The sequence below is a fragment of the Mus caroli genome, chromosome 18 (genome assembly GCF_900094665.2).
Source record: "Mus caroli chromosome 18, CAROLI_EIJ_v1.1, whole genome shotgun sequence".
Lineage (NCBI taxonomy): Eukaryota > Metazoa > Chordata > Mammalia > Rodentia > Muridae > Mus > Mus caroli.
The window spans coordinates 61,977,500-61,989,983 of record NC_034587.1 but is presented as its reverse complement, the minus strand read 5'-3'; the positions used below and the strand labels follow the sequence as shown (position 1 = coordinate 61,989,983).

The 12,484-nt window shown below is 45.1% G+C and overlaps 1 long non-coding RNA gene across 1 annotated transcript; it reads right to left on the bottom strand.

The window, feature by feature from the left end:
* Nucleotides 1-9,074: 9,074 nt before the first annotated feature.
* LOC110284780 lies at nucleotides 9,075-10,285 on the bottom strand. Its single transcript, XR_002376984.2, has 2 exons — nucleotides 10,176-10,285; nucleotides 9,075-9,190 (listed from the first exon to the last, which is right to left on the bottom strand). It is a non-coding gene; the product is annotated as an uncharacterized LOC110284780 (long non-coding RNA).
* Nucleotides 10,286-12,484: the final 2,199 nt, after the last annotated feature.

The following is a 12,484-nucleotide window of genomic DNA, read 5'->3' as shown; positions in this document are numbered from 1 at the left end:
GTCTGTAGGGCAGGTAGTGAGGTGTTCAACTAGGGACTTAGCTGTAGGTTTTGGTGGCTGGAAAGAGGCAGTCGGGAAGGAAAGAAACCTGTGACCTGGTTCTGTAAGAGCATTGTCAACCCAGGCAGCTTACATCCTGCCAAGCTCTTCTGGGAAATTAAAATTCTTCTCGTGTCACTGAAAAACATACAGCTTCATCTTCCAACCCCTGAGCTGTTCATTAAGCTGGCAAGTCACAGAGTAGTAAAAGCAGCAGGTTCAGATGATGTGACATCAGAGCGCCAGACAACGGCCCGTTAGCTTCTGCATCTTTAAAATGAACAGGGAGGAAGCTTTCCCAACCCCAACAAAGAAAGATCTCTTCTTTCTCATCAAAGACTTGAGATCTCTTTCTCTGGTGAGAAATAAAGGATATAATTCACAGCTCTTGGCTCCCTGTCTATGCCTCTGGGTTGGCACCTATCACAGTGAGGAATGGATGTGTTTAGGCACCCACCCAACTACTAAATGGAAAAGGTTAGGAAGAGGACCCAGTCTGATTCTTTGTATCCCAAGAGTCCAGTACAATAACCACTGCATAGTAACTATACAAGCCATGTTCTCCCCCCACCCCCGGGAGTGAGTGATGAAGCTAGGGAGTAGGGGTGTTTTTAAATCAACTAGCAAATTTTAGAATCCTTGGCTTTAATCTTCCCATCAGAACAAAGAGTGAGCTGGTTTCTAATCCTAGCCTTCCTTTATCTCCTCTAAGAAGAATGCAAATGTAAGATTTACATATTTTAGAAGGGTCCAGAGGAGCGTCTGCATGAGCCATTGGCATATGGTGACTCCCTTGGAGCTGAGCAATAGCAGGACTGGCCCTGAGTGGTGATTGACATGTTTGCTGAACACACTATGCAGAGAAGGAAAGATGGACTAAAGACCTCACTAGTGCAAGCCACAAAGTCAAGTAAGACTCAAGTAGCCTGTTTGCTGAGAAGAAAACTAGTTAATGTGGCCATCTGCATCCTCTGTTGCCTCCCCAGGTTGAGAGTCACTTTAAATAACAGGTCCAAGTGGATCCTTTCATCTTGCAGACAGCATTTGGAGTCAGTCAGTATGCATCCCTAGGAATGGTTGCCTGGAAACTGCTGGCCATATCTGTGTTGGGACAGGGGAGGAGATGAAAGCTGATGTGGGGAAGTATACTATCATCAGAGAACTGAAACAGCAGGGATGTATAAACAGTGTTTTTAAAGTGGGAGATGTAAGGGCTGAGGAGATGGCTCAGCCAGTATAGAGCTTGCTTCACAAACATAAGGACCTGACTTTGATTCCCTAGAACCTACATTTTAAAAGGTGGACACCGTAGTGCTTGTCTACAATCCCATTTTGGATTATGGAACTTGCTGGCCATCCAGGCTAGCCAAATTCCAGGTATGAGAGACCCTGTCTCATAAAAAACAAGGTGGAGAACAGCCAAGGAGCACAAACACACATACACACACACACACACACACACACACACACACACACACACACACACACACACACACACACACACACACACACACACACACACACATACACACACAAACATAGCACATAAACATACACACACACAAAGAGAGAGAGAGAGAGAGGGCACACACCCCAAACACACACATGCATGAATACACACACACACAGAAGGAAGGCACACACACACCGAATTCAGGCACACATGTGTGCGCACATGCACATGGGCATACACACATGGTGACACAAAATGGGCACATCGATGTTTCGCCTTCCTTATGTGTCCCTTGGAAAACCTACAGAAAGAACAGTTCTTTTGTTTTGAATGAGGAATGATGTAGGCAGTAATCATAATACGCCATTTAATGAGCCACAGTAGTAGAAAAGAACACAGAAAGCCCTTCTTTATGTTCCGGGGTTAATTCCATCTAATTAAGGTCCCAGCATGGTGGAACAGAACGAACATTGCCCTCAAATCTAAGAATAATGTGGAGCCAGAAGACTTTGTGTCTTTCAGTGCTACCCACCACAGTTGAGGAGGTCTCTAACATGGCTGCTCCATGTTTGGGCACTTTAACTGCCACAGACATGGTCCTTTTCTTTCATCTTTTCAATGAGAATGTTCTGGAACATCCGGCTTTCTCTGCACTGTGAACCTTCATGGGGACTGTTGCACACCCATCCTTTTGTTGGGCTTTCCTTCAGCGTTCACCAGAGGCAGACCTACAGAGGGGCTGAGGATGCTAATCAACCAGTAGTATGTTTAATTCAGTTTCAACGTGGACTCAGCCGTGAAGCACAGGGTTTTGTGGAAGAACCGTATCAAGGAAGGCTACAAAGGAAGAGCAGGACTCTCCGTTTGTAAGATCCACCATGCAATGTGGTTGAATGAGCAGATGACGCCAGAAGCACCATTCACAGTTTGCTGTCTACAGGAGGGGGCCCACCCAAACCTGTGCCGTCTTTGCCCTGTGTTGCAAAGGTCCAGTGAAACCATGTGCATGGGAGCGACTCCTATAATGACGAAGGTCACTCTCAGAACTTGCTTGGGCAATGCTAGCTCCATAAAAAGACACACAAGAAAGAATGCCAGGATATCATTCTTTCAGGGGTACTTGATCTCCTCTTGACAGTTGACTTGCCAGGAAGTTGTTGGGGGAAAACACACTGAATAGGTAGAAATGTACTTTGTGTCATCTTAGATGTGTGGAATGTACTTCTAAGGTGCTCTCTAGCAAGGACCTGAGAATAATCCATTGGCAAAGTTTTCTCACTGGGCTCCTTATTAAGTGCAACTGGGGCCACAAGGACTGTGCACCCGTAGAATGCAAGCCAGTGATTGCTCATTCCTAGGAATAATATCAGGCACTTTTAATTTAAAAGTACTCCCAGGGCCTAGGACTGTACAAGCCATAGGGAAGCCACTCTGTACACATTTGATAAGTGCTGGCTGATGGATGGATGCATTTGTTTCTGATGGTTGATCTGACCCTGTCAACTTGTATAAACGTATACTAGTTCATTCAGGTGAGTCACACAAGAGAACGTTAGCCCACAACAGAACTTTTGTTTTTACGGAAGATGCCTCTCAGAGAGTGTGTTTGAAACCAGACCATTCATCCGTACCACTATCCCAGAACTTGAAAGGCTTCAGATTATTCAAATTTGCTATGGCAACTTACACACAGTTTATCTGTGGGTTTCCAGTGCTAACTTGTGAAACATAAGATGGATCTAACATATGAACCCAGTAATCAACCTGATAATTGGCCAAGACAGTAAAAATCAGACACATCCTAGAATGTCTGGAAGGTCAATTAAGCCACATACAGGTTTTTGTTTTTTAATGATAGAAAGAAGAGGACCTCTATGCCTTAATTTATCACCTATCAGCCTGTGGTTTTCATAGACTAGACTAACCTCCACGTGTTTGCTTCTTTGTAAACTTGACACGAGCTATAGTCATCTGAGAGGAGAGAACCTCAGCTGAGAAAATGCCTTTATCAGGTTGGCCTATAGGCAAGCCTGTGGGTCGTTTTCTTGATTGATGATTGATGGGAAGGGCCCAGAGCACTGAGTAGGGTGTCATCCCTGGGTAGGTGATCCTGGAGAGTATCAGAAAGTAAGTTGAGCATGCCAGGAGGGGCAAGCCAGCAGGCAGCACTCGTCCATGGACTTCGTCACAGCTCTTGCCTTCAGATTCCTGCCCTGCTTGAGTTCCTACCCTGGTTTCCCTCGAGGATAAACTGCAATCAGCACACATAAGCCAAATAGATCCTTTCCTTCCTATGTTGCTTTTGGTGATGGTGTTTATCACAGCAATAGGCGTCTAACTAAGACACTTAGTTTTAGTTGTTTTTGCCATCTACATTTTCCTACCATCAACTCAATGGAATGATGACTAGCCTTGTGCTGGGTACTCTGGGAGACTTTTTTTTTAATTTTAATGAATGAGGGAAAATAAGGAAATTTACCATCATTATGATTTAATTTTGTGTATGTGTGTGTATATATGTGTATGTATGTATGTATGTATGTATGTATGTATGTATATGCACATATATTTTCATCCATGGTTCCTGGCTCATAATTCCCATCTACCTTGTCTGATAATCATTTCTCCTCATTCTATGGGGTTCCTCCCCTAAGACTACAAAGAAAAAAACATCTGAATTGATAACATTGCTTGCACGCCCCCTAATCATTAGACCTCGATTGTCCCTTTTGTCCCACTGCATTTCTGTAAGAAGCATGCTTAGAGGAAGTATTGGAGACACTGGATCAGTCCCGCAAGCCTGTTTTTTTTTTTTTTTTTTTTCAACAGAGGGAAATGAATGACGTCTGGTCAGCTGGAAAGCCAGACCGGAAATGGTCAAGCAACCTGCTGGTGACCCTTTGCTATTCCACTAGGAGTTAGCCTCCACACGAGTCCCCCAACAGCCTGACCATTGTTTAGATCCTGATGCTGAGCGTTATCTCTCAGTGAGCAGAACTTTGCATCCTCCACCATTAGAAACTATTCTTACACTTAAACCAATCCTTTCTCATTGGGCTGTAGATCTGAGCTCTGCTTATCAGCCAATAGAATTCATTTTCACTGTAAAGGTCACAGGTGCTTTGCTACTCAGCTAGGGGGACTCTATGTAGCTATGCCTAAAGCTTTGTGGTGATAATTGTCATGTGGTGTCCTTTCCCCCAAAGTTTTGCTATGCTTAACTATATAAGAAAATTCAACCATAAGATCAGACTCTGGAAGTTTTTGACCCAATATCTGCCAAGATGCTGCTGACTCAAGTTTGATTCTTCACTTTGTACACCACCTCCTTATGTGGCCATGAGGCTTGTGGGGTCCCCAGCACATTTTCATGTCTACTGAATCAAACCCATGCCAAGGGATACCCATAAAATCTTTGAAGGACAGTTTTGTAGAGCTTCTAGGTAGCCAAAAATATGCAGTAGTGCCTGGAGCACATATCTCCACTCTGCCTTTAAATTATCCTTTGGAATAAGCTGGCCAACATGATTTCTTGAAGTTTTAAACCCACTCAAGCAAGAGACCTGAGAACACAGGTGTGGAAACCCCAGTTTATAGCTGGTGAGTCAGAAGCACAAGGAAAGCAACTTAGGACATTCAATGGACATCTGAAGTGGGGTCTTAGGGACTGGGCCATCCACCTGCTGGATTCAGGGCTAACTCCACAGAGGCAGTGTCAACAGTGAATGGAAATAATGCCTCGCTAGCGTTCAGAGCAAAATCGAGAGTGAGCCTAGTGCTGGAAATAAATCGGGTGTCAGGGTAGTCAGTGTTGGGAGGGTCCCATAGGAGAGGTTGGGTTTTCCTGGACTTTTCCTTTATAGCACCATTCATTTCACAATAGCACATGAGGGGAAGGCGTCAGTCAGATGTACAGTTATGAGCACAAGAGGACCATATTTTATTCATAAATTACACACGATGGAGAACTCTAGCACAAGACAGAATTTCTTGCTTGGAGAGAACAGACGTCAAGTCACGCGTGGAGTGGACGGATTGCCTAGCAGTAGCTATTTAGTGTGATAATGGCGTTTGATGGTTTGGACACAAACACCATTGTCACACTCCACAGCTCTGCTAAGGAAAGTCTGTCGGGCACAAGGGTATTAACCTTCCCTTCACATTCCTCCGTTGTCTGTCACAGACTCCTCTGTGGTTCCAAACGCTGAAACCGGAGCATAGGGAAGAGCCCCAGGATCTTGAATAACAAGGAGGGCTCACAAAGGCCTTTACCAGGATGGAAATTTGTTTACATCTGTTTCCTAAAAGGCTTGAATTCCAGGAAGAGGCAGACACTTCTCACAAACCACAGCATACAAGGAAATAACTCCATTAGGTAATAGATCCCACCCACTCTCACCTCATCATGGTTTCCAATCCATCACTAGCAAATGTGATCACTTCTTTGGTTCAAGAAAATTATGATTTTTTCCTTTCCTTTCCTTTCCTTTCCTTTCCTTTCCTTTCCTTTCCTTTCCTTTCCTTTCCTTTCCTTTCCTCTCCTCTCCTCTCCTCTCCTCTCCTCTCCTCTCCTTTTCTTTTCTTTTCTTTTTCTATCTTTTGAGACAATGGTCTCTTAGTATGTAGCCCTGGCTGGCCTTGAACTCACTATATCGACCCAACTGGACTCAAAATGACAGAGATCCACCTATGCCTGCCTCTTGGGTATTAGGATGAAAGGCACACACCCCCTACTCCCAGTTTGTGATTATTCTTTATGGGCTATGACCTCCTCTCTGTGGAGTCTTTGAGTTTAGAGACACCCCGCTTTGCTCAAACTTTAAATCGTATTCTGCACAGCCATTCTTTAGAAGAACGGCAGGCAGCAGGTGAGGGGTCCAACTAAGAAAGAATGAAATAAAAACAGTTAGCACTTTTATTTCTTTTCTCTAGCAGGAAGGTTCACTTTCTAGTGGGAAGGTTGCTGTGTGAGCAAATGCCTTCTGGATTGACTTGTCTCCAGTTAAATATGGTTTCACCGGTTCTGTGAACCTCTGCTCACGGTGAAGAATGAGAGGAACGAAAAGGGGGAAGATTGGGTGCCAGTTTCCTGACTCACCCCCATCCCCAGAATAGCTGAGTTGTTAACATTTGGCTAGAGATTTGCTTAAGCTGTAAAACCCGCTGTATCTAACAAGAGTCCTCCTGCATTCTTCTATCCTGCATTCACCCCTTTAAGATAGATGCCGCAGGACCAGCATTCTGTGACCTCTGACCCCCTCCCACTTTGGCTCCTCTTCGCCCCTTTCCTTTTCTATGGTGCTGACAGGATTGTTGTCCACTAAAAAAAAAATAAAAAATAAAATATAATAGTTGGCTTCCTTTGTTGCTCTGTGGCCCCAGCAGACTGCAGGAAAAGAGTGTCACTCAGCCTAGTGTTAGACAAGCACTCCTCTGTGAAACCAGGAAGCTCCTGCTGACACCCAGCGCCACCCTAAAACCTTTGTGCTGGCCATGCAGTGATGGGGGACCTCACGGATCTCTGTGTGTGTGTGTGTGTGTGTGTGTGTGTGTGTGTGTGTGTGTGCGTGTGAGTGTATGTGTGTGTGCGTGCGCGTGTGTATGTGTGTGTGTATGTGTGTGTGTGAGTGTATGTGTGTGTGCGTATGTGTGTGTGTGTATGTGTGTGTGTGTATGTGTGTGTGTGTATGTGTGTGTGTGTATGTGTGTGTATGTGTGTGTATGTGTGTGAATGTGTGTGTGTATGTGTGTGTGTGTAGGTGATGACCTGTCTTTCCCCACCACTCCTTCCAAGAGACCGGCTATGCTGATTTATTTCTTTGCCTAGAGGACCTAGGACTGAAACCCCACCTCTTTTTCATTCCTCACCCCCTCCCGGGGATGCTCTGACCATCTTAGCGGGTCTCTAGAACCCCCTTCCCACGTGTAGTAAGGCCAACCAGGAGCGGTGAGGCATTCATTAGTGCTGTAGGGGCTGAGGACCTCTCAGTGCTTGATTTGCAAAAGCCAGAAAGGAGGAAGGACAGGAGGGAACACCAAACCTCCCCTAACCTCGGCAGGTCATGAACCAAGCATACAGCTCAAGGAAAAGGTAAAATAACTAACTAACTAAATGAGTAAACAAAAGCTAATTCATAGTGACATCATTTAAAATAAAGAGTTGCACATGGCTTATGCTTTGGGAAATGGCCGTCACTCACCTGGACCACGGTCCTCACCTTGCAATCATCGACGAGGTAAAAAGCTGGCTGTTGTTGACTCGGAAACAAAGTAAGATTTCATTTCCAACAGAGGAGTGGTTTTCAAAACAGTGCATATGATTCGGACCCTTTTCAGGGAGAACTGTACAGCGTTCATGTTACTGTAGCTCTCGACCAGGCAGAAAGGGAACTGCTGTTGGATTTTTACCTTTGTTTCATTGAATTTATTAATTTTCACAATTTTTTTTCACAGTGCTTTGGAAATGAGAAAAATAATGAGAATTTTAAAAATTTCAAAGTCCTCCCTCCTCCTTCTGGATAACCCAATTTAATAAATCCTTCTTGTAAACACTTTTTGTAAATTTGGAAGCTGGAACCTATCTGACTCAAACAGATGTATTTGCCACTGTGAAACAGTCTTGCTGACAGAGACTTCAGGTCAAAAAAAAATTTTTTTTAAGCAAAGAATTACTGAAATACTATGCAGCATAGTAACTTCATGAAAATACATCAAGAAATAAATTCTCATTTATTAGGGCCCTGTGAACAATTTTTAGACACTGCTGAAACATTTGTTTTGTTTTGTTTTTCTGTGTTTTCTTTGACCAAGTGATCAAATTATGTCAGCAGAATATTTTCCTGTTCTTCCAAATGTTGTTTACTAATGAATGCATCACCGAGAAGGAAAGCCAAAGTCGCTCATTCTAGGGTCCAGCCTCATTGTCTGTTTCCTCTCTTCAGACTTAAAAGGGCTTTAGAATTTTCAGACTGAACACTGGGAAGCTCACTTGTACTAGATAATATCCAACAGAAAGTGCACACGATGCATGGAAAATGGCAGCATCCCTTATTTTCTATGAACTCCCCCACCCCCATCCCCCACCCCCCAAAATAAACAACGTCAACAAAGCAATGACTAAGACCAATGGTGTTGGATGTTAATCAGGGTGATGTGTCCAAATGTCAGCAGGGTTTCCATAGCGCAGGAAGGGATTCATGCTCTTGACTCAGACCCATACACCTCCCACCATTTAGCAGTCAGAGTGCCTTATTTCCTAAGTCCTCCCTAAGGGAGGCTGAGTGAGAAGGATCCCTTAGTGTCTGCCTATTAAAACTAGATTTCTGTGTCCTGCCCTCCCCTTCCCCAAGAGGATGGGATTTCTAGACTTTCTAGGGGCTGTGGACAATTCCAAATGGAGTTTCCCCATTGAGCCCCTGTGCATGAAAAAACAAGTTAAACTCCGTTTGCTCCCTGTCTAATGCCAGGCATCTATCTCGCTTCCTAAGTGGGAGTGAGCGGTCTCTAAGGTGGAGGCCTTGTCAAAGCGTAACCTGCCTCAGATGCATCAGCGCGCACCACGGCGCCCAGGAAGATTCACAAGTACCAGGTGATCATGACTCTGTATTCTCAGCGTGTTCAAAGGAGCGAAGAACATCCTGCAAACAGCTTCCCAGGACCAAGAAGGGGGTGCTTCGGGAACTATGTGGAGTCACTTTGCTGCAAAAAATAACCCATCAACACCACAAAAGGATTTCTTAAAAAGCAAAAAGCAGAGATGCTTATTTAAAAAAAATATTGCAAACCCGCATTTGCTGTCATGTGAAGTTGTTGTGTTAAATGCATCCATTTGGCTGTTTTAGGCTAGTACAGTCTAGACAAAAAAGTCAGTTCTTATTTCCTGAGTCTTGTCATCTTTGAAAGCACACGGAACTTTTAAAATAGAATGTTCTTGTTATCACCAGGGAACAGAGTCACTTTTCTTTTTAAGGAAATCCATTTAGAAAGGGGGAAATCTGGTACAGTTCCTTATCCATACATCAATCAAATCGGCATTTAGTCACCAACCAGAGGCAAAGAGAGAATCCTCGGCCAAGTTCTCAGTATTAAAGGCTCGATGGACTCTCAATCAAGGGCTGCCGCAGCTCGGGACTCCTAGGGACCAGTTTCACCTCTATGCAGGTGGACAGCTATTTCTAGCATCATGGAGGGGACAGTACAAGTTGGAACACACACGAGGAAGAATTGGGATGCGGGCATCTTTGAAATAAGAATAAGGCATGGTGAAGCACACACAAAGAGGAGCCCCTCCTGTCAAACAAACCCCCATTTTAAACAGTCAGGTAGAATCTTCATCCAAGGCCCTGATGTTATTGATAACCAGGCCATTCTAAAATGAGGCATGGCTTACCATAGCCACTCCAAGGATAGAAATACAAGCCAGCCTCTGCGGCTTCCATATCTCTCTAGCCTTCCCCTTCCCCTCTCTAGAGGGTATAAAGAAGCTTCCAGAAAGTGTCCAGTTCTGCTCAGGCTTTCTGAACAGAATGAATAATCGTGGCAGACCAAATTCAACTAGTGAATGTTTTATGCCCAGTGTTGCTCAGGAGCTGTGTGGCGGCTTTTAAACACCTGAGACTGCAGCTCACTCTCCCCACGGCAGGCAGCCTCACTCCCACTGTAGGCCCTGGAAGAAGGCACTTACCTCCGACAGTGTTTGTCTTCTCTCTACTGAGGGTTTGAGGGCAGCCGTGCGTGCGTGCGTGAGAGCACCGAGCATCTGTGGCTTTTAGGCCTTTGTGCTCTCTCCCTTTATGGGATCCAGGGTTTAAAAGTAAACAATTCGTTCTCTTTCTGATAAGTCACATTAAATTATCGATTGTGGGGGAAGAGAGGGCATGACCTTAGTCCACTAAGTCAGAGTCACCTTTGGTCAAACACTAAGCAAAACCGAAGGTCCAGCTCCCCCCATGCCCCCTCTGCTACGTGTTATACGCTGTCTGCAGGTGGACTGGGAGGCCAAGGCCTGAAGTGGGCAGCTGAACCTACTGGACATTTTCTCTCAGGACTCTGATCTAAACTTGTTCCAGTGTTTTCCTCACAGGGAGACCTCCCCCCACCCAAACCCTACCCCCCTGTGTCACCATTTCAGACTTCTAGAATTGGAGAAGTCACCTGGTCATATGAACCAGTAAAATTAAACCTCCCAATTCATCCTACTCAGAACTCTTGACTGATATTGGTCGTTTGTGATGAGCTGGGATCTTATCTATTCACACTTGTTCACCGGTGGCCATGTATGGATCACTTCCCCGACAGCTGAGCTCCGGGAAGCCAAGGGGAGGGGGAGCAAGCAGAGTCGGTCACCTGGGAGTCAGGACAGACGCACAAGCAGTAATAGCCACTCTCGTCTGCAGGGTCCTAAATGCACTGGGTCCCCCCCCCCCCCCCCCTTTCTGGGATGTTTTGACAGATTGCTTTCTTAAGCATTAAAAAAACAAAACAAAACAAGAAACCATTTTTATAGTCTCCTTGGCAATCTATTGTGAAATCAGGACTTTCTTGAGAAAGACCGTGACCCAGCAGCCTTGAGTTGTGGGGCTTGTCACACAGCCTCACACTTTCTTCTCTTAGGTAAAAGCCAAAGGCTGACAGTGTTGTAGTTAACTGGTCTCTTGGAACAAAGAACCGTGGCCGTTCATGGGTTCCACTGCTGTCCCCTGCTTCCTTCCCTTGGGAGACTCAGGTCTTTCCCCAGTGTCCTTTGACTACCTGAGGTAAATCCTGCATCCTTTGTCCCTTGGAAAAACTGTCTCTTTCTGTGTCTTCAGAGGGACTGGGAGACACGTTCATAAGGTAAAAGCCCAAAGTCCACCTGGAGGAAAAACTACCTTAAAGGCCCTCTGGAAACCATTAAGGTCCAGGTTCCTGAGGCAGATATGGCAGATATGGCAATCAGGAAATTTCTAAAGGCTGCATTGAGGGAGTAGCTTCATGGGCCACCTCCCGCCTGTGGTGGCTTTTCTGCCCGTGGTGGCTTTTGTTTTGACCGGTCTTGCTTCTCCAGCTCACAGCAACCATATTTCTTTACAAAAGAACTGTGGGTTTTCTTCTTTTAAAGTGAAATGAACGCCTCAGAGTTCAGCAGGTGGACATTCTTTCCAAGGGTAAGACATCCCTCCCTCCACCAGGCCACTTTCAGTACCTTCTCTCTGTCCATGTTCCTTCAGTCAGATAGCTGGGGTGTGGGGTGGGACATATAACGCAGTGATGAACTGCTTGCCTAGTGTGGGCAAAGCACTGCCTGGGGTCAACGTTCCACCTCGGTGAGAAGACGGTAAATAAATATCAAGGACAAAACCTCTCTGTCTATGAAAGCACAATGAAGCAAATGCAGCTTTCCCATGATCTTCTTCAAACCCTGGAGATAAGATGCATCTTTTCCAAATTTCGTTGAGCATCCTTTAAGACTGACTTTTATCAGTGAGAGCTTGTCTTCAGGGCTTGCAGGCTTTTGGCCAGTGTGAGCTAGATTCATTCGAGTCCTGTGTGGTGTCTTCAGCAACAGGATCTCACTTTCAGGCTCTGGAGGCCACCAAGGGCAACAGTAATAGCCTGTATTATTTCAGAAGCCTCTTAGATTCCCCAAACCAACAGCTGGAAGGGATGTTACCCATGCCTGGCACTGGAGTGTTTATTAGCAAGTCTATAGCTCTTGGCAGCGATGGGGTGGGGGTGGGGGGTGGGAAGGCATTAACACTCAAGTGGTGTAACTTGATTTAAATATGCATATGCATAAACTATACTTATTTACATTTTATATATATTTTAAGTAAGCATCGAATGTTTCTTTATAGCTTCTTCAAACATTCTTAGTGTTATTTACTCCTTTCTCCCCTCCTCTTCATCTGTATCGCCCTCCCAACCCACATCTGAGTTAAACATCCCCTTTCCTATTTGTCCCTTCATAGCACCTGTGTCCTAACCCCTTCCACCCACCCACCTTCAGCTCCT